Source organism: Phasianus colchicus, chromosome 2 (assembly GCF_987193195.1).
Source record: "Phasianus colchicus chromosome 2, bPhaCol1.hap1.1, whole genome shotgun sequence".
Classification (NCBI taxonomy): domain Eukaryota; kingdom Metazoa; phylum Chordata; class Aves; order Galliformes; family Phasianidae; genus Phasianus; species Phasianus colchicus.
In genome coordinates, this window is record NC_143437.1 from 5,379,145 (window position 1) to 5,402,959 (window position 23,815).

A 23,815-nucleotide genomic window follows, 5' to 3' on the forward strand; every position below is an offset into this window, starting at 1 on the left:
ATTTCTCAAATAAAACTATCCAGTACTTCACAATTTAGTATGGTGCAATTGATTGAATGTTTGGACACCATGATGCCAAGTTTTATTTTGCTTTGAAATATCGTGTACGGCAAATTGGAAAAAATAAATAGTCAGATGCCACGTTTAGCATATTTCTCTTTTGCAATATCTTGTAAAAATGTACCAAGGATTTCCTCTAAGGACGTGAGTTAAAAATAAATAATCTTTTCTTGCTTCAGGTCAGGGTTTAATTTCTTGCCCACCCAGCCAGGACTTACCTAGCCCTTGCCAAGTTCAGATGTGTATGCTATCACAGCACCAGCGGAGAGATTATCAGCCCAAAGGAGCCATTTGGGGAGGACTGCTATCCACAGGTCTTGCCCTCCCTCTTTGCCGGACTTGAAGCCTGATTAGTGTTTAGACATCACTTTGAGATAATGATAATGTGCCTTTTAATTAGCATCAATATTTCTAATCTTTTGGGGAATAATAATGTGCTTCTTTTTTAGCCCTTGACTGTTGACAGATGGCCACTTATTAAACATCATTAAATTCTGACATCAATCATTTTTGTGCTTTTTAAAGTATGCTCGTCATTTAAATCAAATTATATACACGGGAGGAAGGTTTTTCAGAGCGGGTTGTTTAGACTTTGATGCAGTGCTGAAGCAGCGTTTAGCAGAGGCCTTGTTTTTTAAGATGCTGTAAGTGTAATTTCAGGGGCACTGCTAACTTGTAATTTCAGTGTACGTGCCTATATGAATGGGGGCTCTCATGGAAGCAGCCTGAATGCTTTTGAGACAAAGCCGCTGCTTAAACATTTAGAAACTTGAACTTTTGAAAAGCCTGCACTCCTCTGCAGAGAACATTCAATGCATTTACACAGGAATTCATCTCGTATGTGTTTCTGTGAACGCAGTGAAAAAGTGAAGACGAATTCCTGTATGTTATTTGCAGCAGTGCTTTGCTGACTTGCTGCATTCTTGGCTGGAACCTCTGGTTCGTTATTTGTGGAACTTTGTTTAATGGGCACAATTATAATCTGCATTGTGTCCTTGCTCATCTTAATGGCAGTATTAATTTGCAGGAAGGGACAAAAATTATCTTGCAGAGTTATCAAGTGGTGTTTAGGCTTTCTGAATGCTAATTAATTCAGAGCTCCGATGCTGTACCTGCTGTTTGAAAGGCTAGCAGCTTGTATTCATCACCTGAGTGACAGCTGTTCCTTCCTTTTTTTTTTTTTTTTTAAGTCTTTAAAGAGAATGGGAAAGATTAACTCCTTCCGTGCTGATGATTGGTTGCCACACTGAAGTAACAATTGCTTTCTTCAGGTTTAAAATTTGCAGTATTTTGTCTTCGACTGATGTCTGGTTTTGACAGCATCTTAGTGAAAGGCTTGGTGATAGTGCATTGTTAGAGAAATTGGTAAAAGTAGCTCCAGTACAGTGCTGCTTTTTCTGTGATCAGGAAACATAAAAGTATCTTTGAGGGTGAATGCCAGAACCGGATCCTCCATATAAGCTAGGAGAGAAAAATTAAAATGAAAAGCCAAATTTGAACATTTATAGTAAGTGAGAAATCTGAAGAATTTTCTCTTGGACTCAATTCCTTTCTGTTAATACTTAATGTCAAGGAAATCATTAATTAGTTATAATTCAATTAATTTTTCACTTACCTAGTTAAATAAGAAAATACTAAGAAACAGTTTTATATTGCGCGTGAGTTATTATCTGTGAAACAAAACTGCTGTGGTCTTTGGTAGTGAAAAGAGGCTTTGGAGGCATGCAGGTAATTTCCTTTAATCTGAGAAGGAGCATCGTCTGGTGTAAGGCGGGTGTCCCTCTGCAGGTTGGAGAGGATTATGCAGTTTGTTTTAATGATCGATGAAAGAAGGTACGAATACTGGATTACATTGCTTCTTATCCAGGCAGCTAAGTGAATGTGTAAAATCCATCCCTCCGTCCCTTCCTGTTCCCCCTGATAAAAATAGTTTAGTTGTGTGACGTTTTCTTTTGGAAACATGAGACAAATCAACAGTTGTCTCACGTCAGAGGGCTTTGCTTAAGCAGTGGTGCCAAACAGAGTTCCATAAAGGCTTTCCATTAGTATTAGGGCACATTCAAGTGTTTCTGCTGTTGTTTTGCTATATACATGTTTCAGAAGTATAGATGTACAGTAGATGTGCCATAATTTTTTTTCCATATCATTTTGAAGACTCTGTGTCTTCAGGGGGACTTGGGGTGGACCTGGCTGATGCCTTTGGGTTTCGAATCCATTCACATCAGTTTTTACGCATTCTGATTCAGTAAATCTCATTAAGCGTGTTTAACTTCCACCATTCACTGCAAGTTCTGTTGACTTCAATAGCAAATTAAGCATATGTTTAAATGTTGCTTGGAGTCTGAGGGAAAGGTGATTAACCTAAAGAACAAAGCTATGCTATTACAATATTTTAACTCATTAAAATCCAGTAGATTTGCTGATACTGACTCACTAAGTGCTCTATTTTAAAACAATTACCTTTTAGTTAACTGGCTCTCTTGTGCAGCTTGGAATACCAACATCAGAGTACCAGCTAGGTATTTCTGATGAGGGAATACATTTCCTTTTGCTTTTGACCTACTGTTCTACTCTTATAAATAATTAGTGATTATAATTCCTATTTGAGAATGCAAACTCATTATCAAAATGTAAGGTTTGAAATGCTTGTTTACAAAGTGCTCTTGAAAAATGAAATCATTTTTGAAGAAATTGCTGTCTTGTTGCAGGTTGCTCAAACATCTTTTGTTATTACTCATTAACATCAAAGGACATTTTTAGCCTGCATGCTCAGGAATGATTTTTCGAATGATTATAATAAAAGCACGCATCCGTTTTAGCAGTATTATCTTACTGTTGGTGTTAATTTATCATAGAGTTCGAGTGAGTAAAAATCACACCGTGGCAAGATAGAGATGTGATTTTTGAATAACCGTGGGAGATACTGCGATGGATCCAGCAACTATTAAGAAAATGCTCTGCAATATGTAGTTCTGTCCTCAGCATGCTATTTATTAAAAAATTCTCTTAACAGAATTTAATGATACACTTTGTCTCCTCCCTCCCCAAAAGTAGTTCTTGTATTTATATATGACATTTGTAAGGCTTCCACGTGCTCCTGAGAGTAGAGATTTGTTGTTCTCTAACCTGTAGGGAGAAAATTCTAAACTAGCCCCATGGTGATTCCAGAACAAAAAGGTAGCTGTAGTGTTTGGGGAATGTTGTTGTTTCTCTATTTTTCAGTTGACAGTAAAAGAAATGATCAAACCAGGTCAGGAGAGTTTGGGGAGGCTGAACATGGCATTGATAGCTTCTCCAGGTTGCTGTGCTGGAGACACAGCAGTATAAATGAATGCACAGAATGGCTCCTGCAGTTACTGCGTGTGCAAAGTCGCGAGCTAATTAAAGCCTTGGAGTGAGTTATTTGGGGTCTGTAGTCTGTCTTGAGTTTCTTGAAATAAATCTGAGTGAGAAAGCTGAATAGTTGTTGCTGCAGTGGTGTTAAAAGCTTACGATGATTCAGTCTCGGTGTGTTCTCTGAGTCAGACCCAGGAACCATCGAGTCTGCTGACTTGTGTTTGCTTCTTGACCTTTTGGCAAAGATCAAGTGGAGCATATGTTTTTATCAGTTTAATATCTGTTATGTCCTCAACTTGAGGATTTTATATTAAATGAGTTTGGGGACTGGGAAATGTACTAGGAGCTTACACCATCCTCTCCATGCGTGAAGCTGGCTATTGCTGTGTTTCTAGACTGCTGTGAAAAAAAAAAAGAAAAAAAATTAACAAGTCCCCAGATGACCATAAATGAGTGCGAAGGGAAGAGCAGGAACAGAGCAAGCATAGATTACGCTGCTCTAAAGTTTTCTCTTAATCTCTGCTTGTTTTCAGCTCAGGTTTCCCTTAACCTCAGTAAATTTTCTGTTAAAAAACAACCAAACAAAAAGCCACTTCTGGGTGCGTTTCAGCTTTGTGTTCACTGTCTTCATAGTCCACATTAACAACTATTTTGCGGTGTCCAACCTTGGAACATCAGATTATATCTTCCAGACTGGGCATGCCTTTGTACTGACAGCATGCAGTGAGCCTATGCTCAGTCTCATCCCTGTTGAGGCGCGAGTTACTGCATCATCATTGCTGTTGGTCTTCACTGACCGCTCTTAAAGGTGCCGTTTTTCTGAGGAAAAAATAAAAGAAAAAAGAACAATTGGTAGTAGCTCCAAAATCCCAAAGAAGCATCGTCATGCAATATGGGGTTGCGTTGTATTTGGTTGTAGGCCATTGGAAAGGAGTAGACATGATCGATAGCTTTGAGGAAACAGTGCTGCCACAAGTGTTTGAAACTGACTCTGAAAAGCGTGGAAAGCAATGGAGAGTTGGTGTTAACTCAAATTTCTGATTGATTAAGTACCAGCTTATGCCATTTTAAGCCCTGTTATAAACTGCAGGTCCAGAACTGTTCCTGCATGTAGGAATCAGTGGGTGGCTAACACGAGCTGTTTCTGTTTGGCCTGTGACATAGTTACTGCTGAGGTCTATGTAATGCAGCAGGTGATGACAAGCGGGCTTTATAACATCTTTTGAAACAGAGTCAAGCCACTAAATGACAAGTGAAAGTGACAGGGTGAAAATTGGAAGTTGTATTAGAAGTAAAATGAGTGCAGCTCGGATGGGGAGTGATGGCGATCCTTTCTGGGTGACATAAGAATTTGACCCTCTGTGGATTTCTTACTGGATATGTGAGGAAACCCAGAGAGGAGGTACCTGTGTCACTGTAAATCAGCTCCCCCGCTTAAGTCTCATTACCTGGTCACCTTTCAGTTTTAAATTATTTGCCCTGCCGTGGTTAATAAATAGACCATATAGTGAAGTTGATTTGGTGTGACATTTTTGGTGGTGGGTTGGATATCGAATTAATTGCAATGAAGGACAATAAAAACAATTATTTCCATAAAATCCCCACATTTTCTATCCCTTGTATCTTGAATTGCGTGGTGATACCCTTGTCAATATTTATGGCCTCTGTATTTAAATTAGGACATATTAAGTAAAGCTGATGATTTGGGAAAAAAATCACAATGCTAATTAATTGTGACTTCTCAATGTTGCTATTTGAGGAAAGACGCTTTTCAAAAATTCTACCTAGAATGAAAAAGTAACATCTGCAAGATAGAAACCCAGTGCAGCATAATACCACCTTCTTACCACGCGTGCCACTCTGCTTACAGGTTATTATCAATATACGGCATCTACTGCCATGGGAGGTCTTGTTTGTCATGGGAACAAAATGATTGCTCCTCATTTCTCCTGACTGCTGAGCTCTTTTAGCTAAAAGCGTTTCTATCCTGGAATACTGATTCTCTCTTTTCTCTCTCTGAGAACACTAATACAGTAAGTTACATTCACCCAGGTGAGGGAAGGGCAGCTCAAAGCCCAACAGGCTACTTAAGACCATGACACTGGCCAGCGTGCGAGAAGTTTCTTCATTTCTTTGGGGAGAAGAGCAGAGAGGTTAGCAATAGCTGAGTCGTCTCTTTGTAAACAGGCTGAAAATGTGGAGGTGAGAACGCAAAGGTTGAGCTAATGCGTGGGGATACGTCTGTGGAACATGCATTGGTGTAGCTGCCCTTCAGCTGCTGGGGGATTGCTCATCGCTGGGGGGGATGTTCCTGATGGACACGTTGAAAGAGCAGGCAAGAGCCATGGGAAGGCGTGGGCTGATTACTGATAGAACCGCACACTGCCACTTCCTCTGCAGCTTTCTTAAAACGCTGTTGTAGGGAATGACTGCTCCTTTGCAGATGACTACCTGTGCCTGCTGCTTTCCTCGTGTTTGCTATCAGTCTGCATCCATGTCTGCCCCTATGAGATTGAGTGTGTCTGACTGTGTGACTGTAGAAATAATCTTGCTTCTGCAAGAGTTTTGCTCCCCCATGTCCAGAATTAACCGTCATTACTCAATTAACAATTGGAACATACAGGTAAGATTCCAAGATTCTCTTCAAAGAGTGATACATAAAGTGACTTCCTTCTGCTGCTATAAAAACAACAATTAGCATTCTAATAAATTAGTTTGGTGGAATTTATTGCAACACGATAGGCTTTGATATTCGTAAAGTCAGCGTCAGCTTCTGATACACTGAATCACTGAATATTATTGTGAAATCCTTTTTTGGATGTTTGCGTGCTGGACTCTTGTCTTTGTATTACAGCATTGGCCATTGCCCTAATAAAAAGTTTTTGAAGCAATGAAGGCAAATGATAAGGATCGTCCATCTCTAGCAGAATGTTAATTGTCTGTCTCCAGCATGATGCTATCACACTTTTGTTCCAGAGTCAGTGCTATTGAATTTGGATCAAGTTTTCATTTAATATTATTATTTTTTTAAATTTTTGAATGTATTTTATTTTTAACGCAACTGAAAAACAAACAAACAAAAAAGCCCAGACTTCTATGCCTCAGACAAATCATAATGCTGCCACTGACTTTATGAGAATGGCATTCTTTGAGAAGGTTTTAAGCTGAAATGGGGCTTTCAGGTGGCTTGCATTAGTTATCCTCAAGGGAATGCATTTCCTAAGGGGGAAACTACAGTTAAACTGATGTTTTGTGAGATTTTGTACTGATGTCAAACTTCGTTCTGCTGCATGAAGTAACACAATTAAAACACCAAAATAGCAGAACAGAAGCAGCAGAACTTTGTTGAACTCGTAGATGTTTCCACATAGGTGATTAAAATTTGATAGGAGTGTTTGAGGCATGTCCATGTGAAATGTGAGAAAAACAAGCCTTAAGCAAGTTAGCAATTTCCCTCCAAAGGGTTTTATCCAGAGAAAAGAAGGCAATATTTATGTGCAATAGCAGCTGGGTGTTTTTAGAATGACTTTTTTTTACAGTAAGCCTTTGCACCATTAGAGAACAGATATGAATCAGATAAGGTAACAGTTTGTCCCATTTGTGTGAAGTTGCCTCCCAGGATAAAATTACAATTTCTTTCCTTCTAAATGTGGTACTCATTTGGGAGTAAATTAATTAAGACTCGTTCTGCAGTCGTAACGTGGCGAGGCACTCGGGGTCTCCATGTAAAACTTGTTGGTACATCAGAAAAATAAAATATATATTTTTTTTTTCCTAGTGGTTCTAGAGCTGTTACACGATACTTTAAATAAATGACTTAATTCCATGTTCAGAATACCCAAAGGTATAATATCGTATTATTGTTGTTATTAACTCGGATGGCAGTAGTTCACGAGCTCTTTCCTCGTTTGAGAGCCTTTTCTCATGAGACAGGAGGATGGTCTGTGTGCTGTTCCCTACCTAGTTTCCTGTTTTATCCTTATTTGTGACTCGAACAAATAAAGATGAACATAACCCGTGTAAGTCAAACAGAGACAAATGCCTCACTTGGCATTCCTCCAGCGATCTTCACTGATAGACAGGATGGATGGGGGGTTTTTCTCAGTGGGAACGTGATACGGATTGCTTAGTTATTCTGTACATGCTGGAAAACTGGGTGGTTTCCCTGTTCCTCTTTGAGTGGAGATCAAAAATTCATGCAGCAGAAAGGTTAAGACTGCCAGTAATTGAAACACTCAGTTTCGACAGCAGAATTGCATGTGAGCTTTCCAGTGAATTGCAGACAATCCATGACTTGATGTCTGCATCTGTTTAAGCACAATTACTTTCTATGCTTATTTGAGTTATCCTGTCATTTTCCGTTGAAGTGTTTTTCTGCTCTAAAATGAGCCTAATTGCAAAACCATTTCATGTAACAATATTGAATGTAAAGGTATGTGTTCCTGCATAGCTCTCCTTGTGTGTGAATTCCTCGCCATGTTATCTCATCGGGGTGGAAGGAAAATGAAGAGCTGAATCTTTTAAAAATGCATGCGAATGCTTTCCTCAAGTAGTGATTATGAGGAATGAATATAGCCAGAGCTTAATCATAAACTTTTCCCTTTTTTGACAGTACTGACATTTACTTGTTTCTGCACAAATAGATGAATCATAGCTAATGATTTATTTTGATCGTTTATAGTGTTAATGCAAAACTAAGTCTCATGTATTTTGACCTCCGGATTAGCTGGACTGAAAGCCTAAAAGCTGCTGTTTGCAGAACTGTGGCATTGCTCTACAAGTTGCCTCATTCAGCAGGTTTCAGCCTGGGGTAACAAGCCACTGGTGCACCCTGGGTGACTGCATGCAAAAGGAGGGTACAGGACAATCCATCATCCAGGGGACATTTGCTAGCGCATTTCTTTCACGTGAAGGTTTATCTTTGGCTCCTGCTATGAGTGAAGTTCAGTAGGAGCCTGTGATCCCAGTGCATCTGACTCACATCCAGCATCTCAGTGGACTTCACAACGGTACACCTGCACTCCTGGCTGCTCGCTGCCCCAAATGTCCTCCATTTGAGTGAGAAAAGGAAGTGGGTATGTGAAAGAGGGAAGGACTTGAGCAACTTCACACAGAGGATGGAGGGTGGTGGTACTGCTCAGGATGAGAACTTCAACTCTGATTTTCTTCCTCCCATTGCAACAAGGCATCTGTATTCTCTGCAGGGTGCAGCCGGCCTGCGGGAAGCTTTTGTTCCTGGAAACCACGAGGAAGTCAACAGATCATTTGGGAAATTGAAGAGGCAGCAGGGCTGGACTTGTGAGAACCTGTTTTCAAAGAAAAAGGAGTGTGGAAGGATGGGGAAGGGGAATGGTGGGAAGAACACGAGGAAGAACTTAGGTATACTTCCATCTGCAGTATTGTAAAGGTAATACTGCTGTGGTATCAGGTGCCACAAGCTGGCAGCCAGCATTAACATCATATCCTTACATCCATTTCATGTACAAAAGTCAGTTTGCAGATGGCTGGCACTTCAGGGGGGTCACTGGCAATAGTGAAGGAGTAAGACTGAAGGTTTCTGGGCTGAGATTAGCTGAAGTCTTCTCTTATCATGCAATAGCTTATTACACGATAGTATTCAGGCAAATGTGTATAGTCTAACAGTATGTCAATTATTTTGTCTAGCAATCAGACTTTACATTTTGTGCTGCAGAAACAAATGCCTTTTTCAATTACTTTAATATGCTACATTCTTTAAATTAGATGGTCTATAGGCAGTATATAAACAGCACTCTCCAATATTATTTCAGAAAATGAATAGCATGTGTGTTCCCTCTGCTAATCTGCAAGAGAAACTGCCGAGTGACATAGGTTCTTGTTATTTGCTTCCATATGAACAGCTCAGAGCAAGTGTCCCTAAGAAATGCACACTGACTGCATTCTGGCTTGTAGAAGGCCGTGTGTCTATTTGACATGTTCTCAGTGGAGAATTGCTTATCCATGCCCGATCCTGACTGGTTTCACCTTCCAAAAGAAACTAGCATAGGTCAAATGTTGGCAAGATGGATTGAAAAGTGTTTCCAGCTGATGGAAATGCTTTTGGTAACAAAGTGGAGGAATTTGAAATCTAATCTATTCTCAGTGGAAAAATAGCAAATAGTCCATGTTTCAACACTTACAAGCTATTCTAGTATCTGAAGTGCTGACATACGTGAGTTTTGCAAATGACAGATGCCAGGAATCAACTAATTTTGTGTGAATGGTACAAATACAAAATATCTTCTGTAATAGAATGTGATGTGCCAAAAGAGCTTTCTTATTTACTAGTTCACTGCAGTGCTTGTATACAAATGTGTCCAGACTCTTCCTTCTCCAGTCCTGTGTTCATTGTCTTTGGCATTCCTAATTTCTCATGTCTTTCCCTTCCTAAGTTCTTACTTTCCTTAGCATAGTCGAACTTTTCCATCCTTTATTTCAATGTTGATTATTTCTGGCATTCATTTTTATCCCCTCTGAATGTATATTCACTCTTGCCTGGGTTGCTGGCTCTTCTGGCTTTCTTCATAAGCAGTTCCTGTGGTGTCCAGAATTTCCTCTGCATGTGAGCTGAGGAGAAGGATGCTCCTTACTGGGCAAAGTCTGTGTTATTCTTCCTTAATTTTGGTAGCTGTTTTTCTTTGTCTTCTGTTCTCTCCATTTGTCTCTGACTGTAAGTGCAGTGTAAGTCAAAGTTAGGGCCAAGTGTGTGCTAGGTTTCCTGTTATAATACATAATAATGATGGAGATGTGAGTCACAGATTGAGTAACACTTGGCACAACAGCAAAGAAAGTGTGTATCTTTATTATAATTTTTCTTTTACTTTTTCCATTGCTTGTCCTTTTTTTCATCTTCTTTGTACCTCTCCTAACTCATATATACAATTAATGGACATACACAGTGTAGGTGATCTTTAACTAAGCATAACTGCTTTCTCATCTGCCTGAAACAGGACGCTTCTTAGCAGTGTGAATTGTACCCTTATCCACACCAAACATTTCTCTTAAGCGTAGCTGAAAGCTGCTTTATGGATTTGAAGGTGCCACCCTACGTTCAGGACAAAAAGAAACTGGAAAAAAACAGAGGGCCTGACCTGAGTAGGAGTGCAGAGCTGCCTTTCAGGGCTTAGCAGGGCTAACGGAACCTCTTATTCCCTCCCACCTCCCTTTGCACATCACAGGTTTCTGAGTGCAACGGGCCTGTGTAAATTTCTAGCATAAATTCAGTACTAGATGAGGCAAGGAGTCTTTACAGCTGTTTTGTTGAAATCTTTTAAAATTTCATTTTCCCTGACCAGGGCAGTCAGCAGAGACAGATTTCTGTAATAAGGGAACAATCGTGTTTGACTGTCTGAGCAAATTCTTCCACTACCAATTGACTACTGAGATGAAGTGGAATTTCTAACAAATCCTGTTACAATGGGTCAAGCACCACGTCTGTGGTTGCGCTTATTTTTTGGAAACCTTGGTAGGGATTTATTTTAGCACAACCGTTTTATAATGCTTGGAATATGTTCATACTTTGGATTGCTGCTACTATGGATAATGGATGATTACTTAGTTAATGTTTGACGGCGGTTACAATGCACATCTCCCAAAGTTAAGTGTCCTTATGTCTTTATATGAGAACTGACCTTCAGGGACAGTAAACATATTGTTTGGCAACAAGTTAATTACAGACTTTATCTTCCAAAAACATTCATGTCACGGGTGGGATAATTAAGATGTCCTTGCAAGGGAAAAAAAAAGTTCTTGAGTTATAGTAGCGCTCCAAAGTACACGTTAGAAACCGAGGTCACACCAGTATTGCAGGGGCTGTGTGCTCACGTTGTTTTGTCTACATAATTCTCTTCAGGCTATGAAAATGAAAGATGGTCTTAACTGATGTGTATGGCAATATATTCTGTAAGTCTGTGAAAAAAAACCAAAAGGATCTGGGTCTTGCAGGAGTATGATGGGCAGGCAGAACTGATTGTGTTTGGTTTACTGCGGGATTGATTGCTAGGGTTTATTTTGTTTTTCTCCCCTTTCCTCCTTCTAAGGCCCGAATCTTTTGTTAAATGGCTAGGATCATGTTGGTCCTTTCTGATTTGTAATGTGAACTTCATGGTGATAAATAGCTAATTATTTGCAATTGAATTAGGCTATGAATTTAAATATGACAGAAACAGATGTACCGGTGATTACCTTCAATGCATGGCTTGGGGGCTCCACGTTTGACACAGTATAAATACATTCCTGAAATGTTATTTCTGAAGTGGAATAGTACAGCTATTGAAGAATCTCATTGAGTGGTTAGTGAATATCCTCCAGACCACTGCATCTCAGATATGGAGTGTGTTTTGTGTTCTGTTTTTCTCTGGAAATATTCAGGGAGAGAGGAGTATTCACTGCTGGGAACTGAAGTCCTTGTTCAGGAGCATTGCATCTCTAAGCTGCTGGCGCGTGGTTTCAGTCCAATTTTGATATATTTTTTCACACTATACATTCACAAGGGGGACACCAAGTGCTTTCCAAGTGCTTTCCCAGAGGGGCACAGTGTGGTAGGATAAAATTGTTGTCAGCAAAATTCCCACTGTATGCAATGCAATTTTGTAGATGGTACTTAAATGAGAGACTTTGTCAGCTGGCCGAATTACATACAGTATGATGAAGCAGGTTAACTATCCCAACATGCCTTTGCGTTAACATGGAACTGATAATGACTACACACTAATATAATTTTAAGATTTGATTGGCAGTATCTTAAAACAACAACGAGAACAACAAACAAATGAAAAACAAAATCTCTCCATGTTCTTTTTCTCAAAACGTGATTCAGGAGATTGATAGCTGTGATAATCAGATAATCCTGAGCTGCTGTTTTCAGTTTGTTTTTCTCTTTGGAAACCCGCAGCAAAAGCAGGCCATTCCATTTTTAATAGACAGTACAATTTTGGACAATCAAATACCTTCAGAGTGGTCATTTTTTTTCTGCAGTGGAAGAAAAGGCTTACAGCATTAACAAAGCATTCCCCAATTATAGCCATGATGCATGGCTGCTGGTGAGTCATACCTTGAAAAACAGCAGCGAGATTATGAATGATTGAAACATACTCTTTGAGACATATTTCCATGAATACATTTGTGGTTTGAATGATAACATTTAAGCAGCCCAACATTAGAGAACAATAGAAAAATGGAATCTAAGCATAAAGACTTTGATTGGTGGAACTGTGCCAATTGTGTGTGATGTGGCACTATTAAAATACCCAGATCTAATTGATACGTTAATACTGAGTGTGTCCAGGATGGGTTTATACAAAGTGCAAGGCAATAGAGTTACACTTTGGTTAATCCTGTGCCTGCCCCATGGACTGTCTTGAAAGTTAAAGGTTTTTATCTTTGACTTAGGCAAAGATTGTCTATAAATACTTGGGCATGACGTGCTGTTGTAAGATTCCTCCATTAGTGAATGGCACTGCGGTGTGATTCTTACCCTGCAAATGAAATCAGGGGTCCAAAGTTTGAAATTCAGCTCCAGTTAGCATTGAAGTTATCAATGACCATGCAATGTTTCTAATTTCATGTAGACTAGACAGTTTTCTTCTGAGCAAAATTTTTGGTTTCTCATGTTTTACTTTTTAATTGGTTTTTTTTTTTTTTTTTTTTTTTTTTGGAAGCTTAGTAATTTATTTTCTTGTGTTGTTTATTAGATTTACGTGTATGTCATACTCAACATAAAATGGCTCAATGGAATTTCATTTGAGGTGATTTTTCTGCATAACTGTATGCAAATAAGTATTCTGATAATCCTTTTCTTTTTAAATCAGCCCATTTAATGCTTGCTTCAGCCATAGCTACATGGAAATGAGAAACTTGCCCTATTTATAAAAACGAGCTTTTTAGCATCGTGAGTGAGGGGAAAAGAGAATTTTAGAGTTTTTGGAGTTTACTTTTCAATTAGGTGCCATTAGGTTTTGCTGGGGCACATGTGAATGATATTTTCCTTTTAACAGGAAAATGCACAGTGGACCTTGCAGGAATTCCTTCCTCTCATAGCCTCTAGTGCTTCCTAACCTTGTTAGTGCTCTCCAGCACTAGACTTGGAGCTGAACAGGCCTCAGCTTTGTTGCATAGAAATTACATGTGTTCTTGTAGAGTGTATGGACTATTCCACTTCACGTGCATTCGGGCAGCAGGCAGAGGAATTGATTTATGCAGGACTACAGTTATTTCTAATGTGACATTTACCCCAGAACCATGTTGAGTTGTTAGCACTCGGGGAAAAAAGAAAAAAAAGAAAAAAAAGAAATATTTTGTTAATGCTACTCCGTACTCAATGCCTTGCTGGTACTTGTTGCAGATGTTTCAGATTACTGGCAAAACTTCATTATCAGTGCTAATGTACAAATGCAGTAAGTTGACATATGGGTTGACTATTGCAGTATGTAATTAGGCTGGTGTCATGCGATACGTTGCCACTGATCCTACACAGCCTTTACATGAAATTTTCCTGAGACTGAATTTATTTGCTGCATTGTTCCCATTCCCAGAGTGGCTGCTGCCATTTTTGCAGGATTCCTGTGGGGTGCTGTGATTGCTTTAAGGGAGCTCCACATTATACAGTAGAAATACGTTTTCTTCCAGATTTCCATGTAATATTCATGTTGCTGGAAATAATAATCTCACTATAGAATTAGCGGTACATATATCTCCATCTAATAAATCACATCCAAGTATATGGTGTTTATATTATAAATAATACATATCCTTCTATTACTAACGTTTACTACTGTTAAGCCATGTGAGAGCTCTGACAGTGCCCAATTCCTAGCCTTGGTAAACAAAGATATTGTTTACAAAGATGTTGGCCTGCAATTAAGAAACTGGAATTTTAATGGATTCCTTCCAATAGCTGTCAGTTTCTTCCTCTGAGTTTGATAATTGAAAGGTTTTTTTTTTTTTAAAAAAAAGGAAGATGGTTTCAATTACCCAAAGCTAGCAGAATGTTTAACTACCCTTCTGCTATCAGTGGACTTGTTTACATTGGGATTTTGACTAAATTGAGATTGCACATATCCAGATGTTATCTGCCCGGGTGACTTTTTCATTTGCTTTGGCAAAGAATTTGATGGTATATTGCTACCATCTCTTTGTCAGATTTCACTTTATGTATTACAGACTACGCTCAGACTTCTCTTTTTTAAACATTTTCCACAGAATCATTAACTCCTAACCTTCTGCTGCTCTTTTCTATAGGTAAAACCCCCACTTTATGGTAGGCTCATCTGAATCATGATTATACACAGGGAAAGTTCTCAGTTGTACCCTGTGTGTGACTGTACAGGCAACAGAGCAAATGCTGGATTTTATTTTTCAGATTTTGTAGCCTATTTATTTCAGTCTCCTGCACTTTGGGGATGTGATGGCCTTGCTCTTAGGCTAGACTGCAGCCTTGCCTCTTGCCCCACGTGTGAAACATACCATTCTCAGGTTGCCCAGGGGCAGCAGGGGAACCAGACTGGGGCTGAGAGATGCAAACTTGATCACGACTGCAGCTTTTCTTTTTGGTTTACATGAAAAAAGCCAAAGTCCCAGACAAGCAAACCTCAAACCAAAAAGATTTCTTTTTTTTTGGTTGTTTTTTTGTCTCTGCTTTGCTGTGCTCAGGGGCAGTGGTGTGCCTGAAATATATCTACTCTGTTGTGCCCTTGTGTGAGATGGGAAAGGAAAAGCTCTGCGCCGGAACCGCTCTCTTGCTGTCTCACACTGACCTGTTGTACCAGCAGCTTCTGCACAGGGGCAAAGGCTCCTTTTTGAAGTAGCCCACAGCACAATAACGCTCCATGGAATATCAATGGAGAGTTAGAGAAAACATTAGCCAGGGCTACTTGGAAGTAGAACCGCAGTCGTGAACGACTGAACAAGAGGATCGTTTAATTCATTACTGTAATGTCATTTTCCAGCGCTGGTGGGGAGAGAAATTACCTGGCCTGGAAACCTGCTATACAGAATGTGCTCAGCTGAGAAGCAGATTGAATAGCGAATTACATTTTTTATGTCTTTAGAGTGCTACAGTGGGCAAATGCTCAAGCTCAGCAGTGATCAGGAGGAGTTGCAGCCAACAGAAACAGAGGTTTGAAAGTGTCAGATCCCAAACTCTGTCCTAGAGAAGCTAATGACTTTTTCTTTTTACATTCAACCCCCAGAGCTCCTGGTTGCAAATTAAAGAGTTCACGTTTGTACTCACATGACTTCAGATGCATACGTCTTACACTGGATCTGAGTGGAGGTTCACTTATTAATGTTTATCCAGACATGGGTAGAGCTAATCCTATTTACAGGCCTTTAAAACACGAGCTTTTTATTGTAAGGCTGGTTTATTTTAACTGCAGTATTTAGCCTCAGAAATCTGTTTGTGGGTTGTTGGCTTTTTTTCTTTTTCTTTTTCCCCCTCTTGATTGCATTTTTAAAAATATGAGGTTTTAAGTCAATAAAAGCAATGAAAACGTGTACGCTCTTTTGAACATATGATTCAAACAAATCTATGGTATAACCATACACAGTGGGATTGGAACCAAGCTGTTTTTAATTGTTGTTAATGCTGTTGACTTTGGTAATGCCTGAAGACCAGCTTTGCTTGGTCAAGTAGAAACACGGAAATGCTTTTATAATCTAAGCAGGCAAAAGTGAGCGACTGCAGTAGAAGTTTGTGGTAAAATCCATGAATGGTTGATGTCAGAATGTGTCAGACCAGTTCCAGTTTGTTTGTTGGAAGGAGACGAGAAAAGGAGCAGAAAATTTGTTTATAGAGTTAAGAGATAACTGAAAGTAAACCTGATACCGACTAGAGAGAGCGTAACTGAATTGTAGAGCTGGGCCAGGGAGGGAATGTAAAGACCATACACAAAGTATGTATCAGCAGAGTATCAAGAAGAAGATCTAAAAGAACTGATTCCACTTTGTTCTGCTGGCCTCTCTGAGGCCATGTTGGTCACGCATACGATTTTATGTATTTATTTGTTTGTTTCTTTATTTCAGGAATGGATTTTTATTTTCACGGAGTGATTTTTAGAACAGGGAGCAGGGCACACGAACGTGGGGAAAAGCATGGGGAAACACGTGCCTTCCCTCTGTCTTTGTCATAGCAGTGATCTGCTGCTTAACATTTACTCGCATTGCTACCTTGGCAGCTGTGCCCTGGGTACAAAGAAAGGACATATGCAGGGGGAAATTTATTTTTCAGGTCAGCAAAGCTTTCTTCAGGAGCTCTCGCTATATCATTCTCCTGCTTGCTCCTTGCCATGTGTATCATTAATTCGGGCTCAGTGACTGCTTTTTAGCTGAGCTCAGTGTTAGCTGCTGATTCAGAGAGCGGGGCCGAGCTGCTGACTGCCGCTGTGTTTACTGTTATCAGATGTCTTCTCAGTGACTGATAATAGTTTAATTTAAGAAAACATGGGCTCTGCTGAAAACCCGAGATTCTCCCGTTTGGGAATTCTTGAGAAGAAGTGGGGTTTAGACATGAGCAAAGGAACCAGGGTTAGCTATGGAATCAGATAGTTCTGAAGTTCGTGGAGGGAACCGAGGAAGGGGACAGCGGTGTACAGAAGGACATTGCAGGGGGTTCTGCTGAGTTCCAGTGGGCCTTAAAGAGCGAGGAAAGTTGTCCTATGGGATGGAAGGATTTTATTTTTGTCCACCTAAGATAGAGATTGGTAGAACCTCTTTTCAAAGCTGTATGTTACATGTGACATCCCACTCAGGTACCTGAAAGGAGAGGGACTGTGACCCAGTGTGCCCAGTAGGAGAGAGCTGTGAGAAAAGATAGGATTAAACGTCAGTTTGTTAATTTTAGGAGAGGTCTTGTGAAGGACTGGGGAGGCTGGGGGTTATCTCTGTCTGCAACTCTTGCCAGAAGAGACTGAGTTGATACTTACTTAGACCAAAGGAAACCTGAGAGCATGTGGGTGCAAAGCATGTCTAGTTATAACATTAGAGCTGCAGCTGACACTGTTTCCCAGAAAACTTGACAGGTTGAAATAACAGTGGGAGACTTATGAAAAGAGTGGAAAGAAATCTTGTACAAAGAACTGCATGGCTGATTGCATCAGTGCCTTGATGTCAGTAAGTCTTCACCACGAGACGTGCGTGAAGGCTATGGAGCATGTATACACATATGGTGGCATATTTATGTCTTGTGAGGCGTCATTAACAATAACAACGGGGTTTTTTTAATAAAGGTTCTAGGAGATATATTTCAGTAAAATGATGAGTATCAATCTGTACCTGAGCGCACTCGATTTTCAAAATCTAATATTCACCTCTCTGTTTCATTTCACATTTCATTCCTGTTAGCAGGCAAATGGAATTAGATGGATGCAAGAAAGCACAAGCTGCTTTTATTTGAGGAAAGAAGGTAAATTATACAATATGAAATGAGCAAAATTCCAAGAGATTTCAAGCCTTAGAATCTCAATTATTAATTACTTTACCTCCTGAGTCTCCGCGCTGTTACAGACAAAGCAAAATGAAAAGAAGTGCAGAGGTCAGGAGAGTGCCAGAAAACAGCACTCTGCAGCCTGCTGTGGACTGGGGAAGACCACAGGTTGCAGGGGTAGTTCAGTAAGCGTGCTCCACTGCCCGGAGCACTTCCAGTGCCTTTACACAGAGTGAGTGGCCTGGGCTCAGGTGGGCCTCACTGCTGTTTCCCTGGGTGGTCTGGGAAAGCCTTTGCCTGGAGCTGCAAGGAAGGACTCCGTTCCAGGCTGGCTTCCTAGTGCCCCTGCTCTTTCCTTTCTCTAGGCTTTTGTTTGGGGCTTTTTATGAAAATGCTCTTAAACCACCTTCTCTAGTCTAGATTCCATGTTTGTTCCATCGGTTTATAATTGCACTCACCTCTACCTAACACTGTCTCCCAAAGTAAAATGGGAATCTGAGCAGTGTAATACAAATGCAGAACAAAAGAACGTCAGTTCCCTGTATGACATTTGTCTTACATCTAAGACAAGAGCTTAACTTCTTTCCCTTTTCATATTTCTCATTTTAAGTACGTAAACGTTTTACTGTAGTGGAAAGTGACAAAATCAGCACATACATTCTAAATACTTCAGATCCAGGAAGCGTTGATATTTTCCTGTTGAGTTCAGATCCTTTTTCACCTTTTCCTAAAAATGTTTCCTCACTTAGCATTTGCTATGCTTGTCTCCAGCATGTGAATGTTGCCTTGGATCATTTGCAATGAACAGCTGCAAGGAGATCTCAGAAAGAGAGAATATGCTAAGTAAATTAGTAGTTTAACTGCACAGCAGTCAGCAGTCTTTCATCTGCGATATTGTGTGCTTGTCTCTGAATTCGGGGTAAGTTTCCATAGCTCCAGAAAGCTCCCAGTTTTGATGTGTGGAATTCCAATGAGCAGGAACTTCTGACAGAAGCTTTTCCCAAATATTTAACCTTCACAATGTCACTAGAGGCAAGCTTAGATTCCTCCTCTCCACCCCATCAGCCTGTAAATTATTTTCTTCTGTTAACAGCCACTGTTTAGCAAATCAACCATCTGAAGGCTGTATTGATGAACTGTGCTCCTCTGGATGTGCATATCTAACTATAACTATGCACATCTTAATGTGAAAGTGACATCCCTTGGACTTCTTTACATGCAGAGGATGCATTCTACAGAAACCACGTATTACCCATACATCAGTTCTCTTGGTTTTCACTTGCTTCAACACCACTCTGACGTTGGGGAATTTCAGGGTAAAGTAACATCCACGTACCTCAATATGGGTAATTCCTGAAATGTAGCCACCACATGTTCTTAAGTAGGTATTCTATATGTCAGCCTGTTATTTGCTGCTGCAATTGCAGGGTATTACGGGGGTGGGGGTGTTTTTTGGTTTGATTTGGTGTTTGTTTGTTTCTCTAAGACTTTGTGTCTGTTTTCTTTAAGTTGGAAGATATTTAATTGCACTACAGTATATACTGTAATTTCATGATAATTCATGACAAGAAGTAGAAAATGTTTGTTCCTAACAACATCCCCCTTGTAAGGTAGCACAAACTACTAGGATAGTTATGTGAAACTGGTGGGGAAAAGAACAATACTGTCAAAAACTGTGTTTAAAATGCGTATGGAAAGCACAGCCTCTTTTGAGATTGTCCTATGCAGAATTTCATTGCTCTTTCTTAAAATATGTAGAGCAGAGAAGCCCTGAATTCAATTCACAGATGATAACAATAGTCTGAACTGAGCAAAGCTTGTCCCACTACCTACCTTGCATATTGGTTGTATGAATAGAGCAGAATTAGTCCATTGTGAACAAAATGCTAGTAATAAAGATCAGAGAATAGATATTAACTTGTTCTAGCTTTCAGAAACTTCTGAAAAAGCAGAAATTTTCAGAATACTGAGTAGTTTCCTAGCCACCCTATAAAATGCCAGTGCTCTGCTGCAAAATATATTTTACCAATCTTCTAATTTTCTTGTTTAGGTATATGCTGAGCTATAATTTATCATGCTGATTCGGAGGTTTATCTGTTGCCTAACATAGGAAAAGCAGCATGCTTTCCCCAGTACCTCATCCGTGACTATCAGTAAACTAGGTGGTTGTCAAAGGGAATATTTTCATTGTGTTGATAACCAAGGGGTACAGTGTTTTCAGTAGTTATGCCACAGCCTACACTGTTATAAACATATCTATCTCATATATAGCATACATATATCATTATTCAGAAATTTTGGCTTTAATAGAAAGAACGACTTTGGAGATTTTTTTCTATCAGGGTAGTGGATGGGATGGTTCTACATTAGCACTTGTGGGATTTGTGGTATATTTTGCACTACAGCTGTTAAAATGACTCACACAAGCGTCTGCATCTGTGGAAGAATTATCCTACAGCAGTATTAGTTCCAAAATCTGTCATTTTCCTGCTAGAAACTGGCATTTGAATGCAGCATTCCAACTGCTAATGGATATTCAGGGCCCTTCCGGAGAGAGTCTTGATTAGTAGATGACAGTCTAACAGGAGAGCTGTGTATTATGGTTAAGGGAGTTAAACCCAGCTCACGCTGCCTTTTTGGATGGGGGGCAGGCAGGATCACTCAGAGCCTTCACAGGAAGTAGCTGGAGAGGAATGGCACAGTGATTGATGAAGGCGGCCCGTTATCAAACACTTTGTGCAAACTTTCTTCTAAGCAAATCACATGGCTTATACAGTGTGCAAGTGGAGAATTAATGGTGGGTGTTTTTTTTTTTTTGCTGGAAATATGTCAAACAGCATTCAGAACAAAATTTAAGAAGGAAAAGTGATGTACTTAAACTGATCACGTAGTCGGTGTTCCCTTTCAGAGTATCTGCATTTATTGCTTGGTAAATAACATTTTGCTGGAAATCAACTACATATATCAAGGTCTTTGAGATTTGCATCTGCATGCACATGAAAAAGAGCCATGTAAGTTACAAGCTTTTTCTCTAAAGTAAATTTGTGTATAAGCTGGTTATTTTCATCTGACTTTTCTTTTTCTTTTCTTTTTCTTTCATTTTCTTTTCACACTTGCCATTAGCATTTGAGGGGTTGTCTGTCCCCTGTGTAAGGAAATCCAAGACTGGGCAACAGTAATTTTTTGTTCTTTCAGATAGGAAAGATGTGAAGGCGTTCGGACTCACAGAGTTCATTTCACAAATCCTTCCAAGCAAGAACAGCACAAGCAGCCACCCTGGGCTTCACAGATTGCACAATTCCAGGGAGTGCAGCAGCCTGGCATGCAAAAAGGGATACATTATCCCTGATTGATGTAGCTTGGACTTGTTCTATTGAATGGCTCTGTACATCAGGTTCAAGGTTTTCAACACTTACAGATGTGGGCTGGAATCTACTAGGACCTTACAAAAACATCCACGAGGAAGCAAACGAATCCCTTCTAGGGATTCTTTACAGAAATGCTATTAAATGTTTCTGAGCAGCCGCATTCTGCACAAGCTTGAACCTCCACATTGCTTCTAGGTATAGATGTACCTACATGTGGCAGGGGGAATCAATATAGTGACTGTCTGAATCAGCGCTGAGGGGACGCTATCTGTGAATAAAGGATTAAGTTTTAAGCCACGTGCAAGCTGGAGAATGGCTTTCTGTAGGTAATTATTTTGGCTAATCATCCGTATTAAATTATGACCAAAGCATGATTCTAAGCTTCCCATCATGCTGAAAACTAAGGTGGGGAAGGGAAGATGGGAAGATGCTAGCTGAAATGGGAAAGCATTCCTTCCTCTGGAAGTCCTCTATAGAAATATTCACGGGCTCACTCAGGTTTATTTTCTGCCAGGTTTTCCTTTTGTACAGGAAACTGATACTCCCAGCAGTCCTGAATAATCAGGATTTACACATCTTCTTTTAGACTGTGGAATCACTTGTAATCTGTGAGACAAAAGGGAGATCAGGCTGAGCTCCTTTTATCTGACACCGTGTTTCTGTGACCTACATGCCTCATGGCAGATACCTTGAATATCCCAATGCGTTGGCCTCCATCTCTATAAACTGAAGTGTGCAGTACACCGAGCTGTGCTAAGTGTTGGTTACCTGGGTGAGATCCAAAGCAGGCCAGAATTCAGAGGGTAAAGTGTACCTTTGCTGCCTGAAGGTTAGATAGATGAAAACGACAGAAAATGTTGCCACTGTTCAGATAGCATTCAGCAGCTGTCTCTGTGGCTCCATACAAAAGTTCTCTTTAGCTTCCTGAGTCACATAACATCTGCAATACGATTTGAAGTGTTGTAAAGGTCCTTTAGAAATCTCTTTAATAAAAACGAACAAAATGAAAGAATCTAAAGTTCAAAGACCTCGGAGGCTAATACAGAAATTTTCCTTGCAAATATAAGTACTTGAAGATAATCCCCGAAAAGATCAGAGTTGTTTGTCACAAAATCTAGTGGCTAAAGGCTTACGTATATCTCATGTTTCCTTGCAAAAGAGGCTGAATGTCTGGGGGGAGGTAGGCTGTTGTTTCAGTGTCAGTACCAGGTACTTGTTTTTGGATTACCTCCCTAAATATAAACATGTCACATTCTGCTCTGTTTTTTGGTGTGTTTGTAACCTCCATCAGATGCAAAGTCACGGAGGGAACTTCTTCCCTCTTATGCATCATTCAGTCTGGAGAATTCCAGATTTCTCTATTACCCAAATCTAGATTAAAGGTAACCCTGTGTTTCTATCTCCAAGAAGTTCTTTCATTAATATCCTCCCTTCTTTCACTACTTTGCCATGTGGCAGCATGGGGCAGTTCTCCTCACCTCTTAGCATTCTTGCTCACTCCATTATCTTTTCTTTTTTAGCTCAACACTTTCTGAGGTTTATATGCACAGCCTTCTCAGGATTTCAGGTGATAATTTATTGTGTTTCTCCCTAGGATTTAGACTCCCTGCATCCACTGTGCCTTTGAAAACTGCCCTAGAAGCAGTATACCCAGAGCAGCATATAAATACTGCAGTGGGCAGCACCATGCCCATGCTCAGCACTGTGCTGGGTGTCATTGTCCAGGTGGGGATCACGACTGGTGGTCAGCTCTGGCAAGGAGGCAGGAGAGCCTGGAGGGGAGAGACCAGCAGCCACAGAGCTGCTCTGGCTGGAGATGGAAAGCCTTTCCTAAAAGCAAAGTGACAACAGGTGGTTTTTGAGAGATTGACATGGGCTGGCACAACGAAAGCCTTTCATGCTGTTCGTGTGTACACATTTAAGGCTGTTTTAAAACTTTAAGTGAGAGCTGGGACGATCCGCAGCAGATGTCCCCAAACCAACATACATTTTATCAGCCAAGGAGCTCTCCTGTCCTTGCCTGCTCTCTAGGAATCCCTGGAAGGTTGTCTGATGTTAGTTTTGGTTTCAAGATGTGCATTCCAGTGTTGCACGTGCAAGTGCTTGGAGCACTTCAGAGTCACTCTACGTGAAGTGAGGATGAGGAAGGATGGAGCATGAAGTAGCCTTTGCTCAGCACAGGCTGTTCCAACAGTACAGAGGGCAATAAATGAACTCAGGAGAAGCTTTTGAAGAGTGCTGCATTACTGGGTGGTGTCCAAATCCTCTTTTTTGCTCTTGACTCTGTTTGATTTCTAACATTTATTGGGGCTTTTAAATTTGTAAGCGACTTTGTCTTTTAACTTTTCATACTTTCTCCCAACTACGATGGCCAGGCCTTGGACTTCAGTATCTTCTAGCAGTTTCTGCCACTTAAATGTCTTATGAGGTAACTCTCCCGTTTGAACCTTCACAAAGGATTTTGGTGAGGGGAAATAGTTTTGGAACTTCTCTTTTTTTTTAGTTCTGTTTAATCTGACCTCTCCCTAGAGCTGCCTTTAATTTCAGGAGGCATGTGGCAGAAATACCCTGCGTCTATTGTCTGATACAGTGGAATTTCCCATGAGAGAAGTTC

At 40.2% G+C, this 23,815-nt stretch overlaps 1 protein-coding gene and 1 non-coding gene across 9 annotated transcripts in view; both read left to right on the plus strand.

Moving 5' to 3' along the window:
* The window catches only part of MACROD2 (mono-ADP ribosylhydrolase 2), an 836,889-nt gene that overhangs the window by 370,732 nt on the left and 442,342 nt on the right, over window positions 1-23,815 (plus strand). The gene's annotated exons all lie outside the window — the stretch shown is intronic.
* LOC116235317 (U2 spliceosomal RNA) lies at window positions 3,617-3,808 on the plus strand. Its single transcript, XR_004168319.1, has one exon. It is a non-coding gene; the product is annotated as a U2 spliceosomal RNA (small nuclear RNA).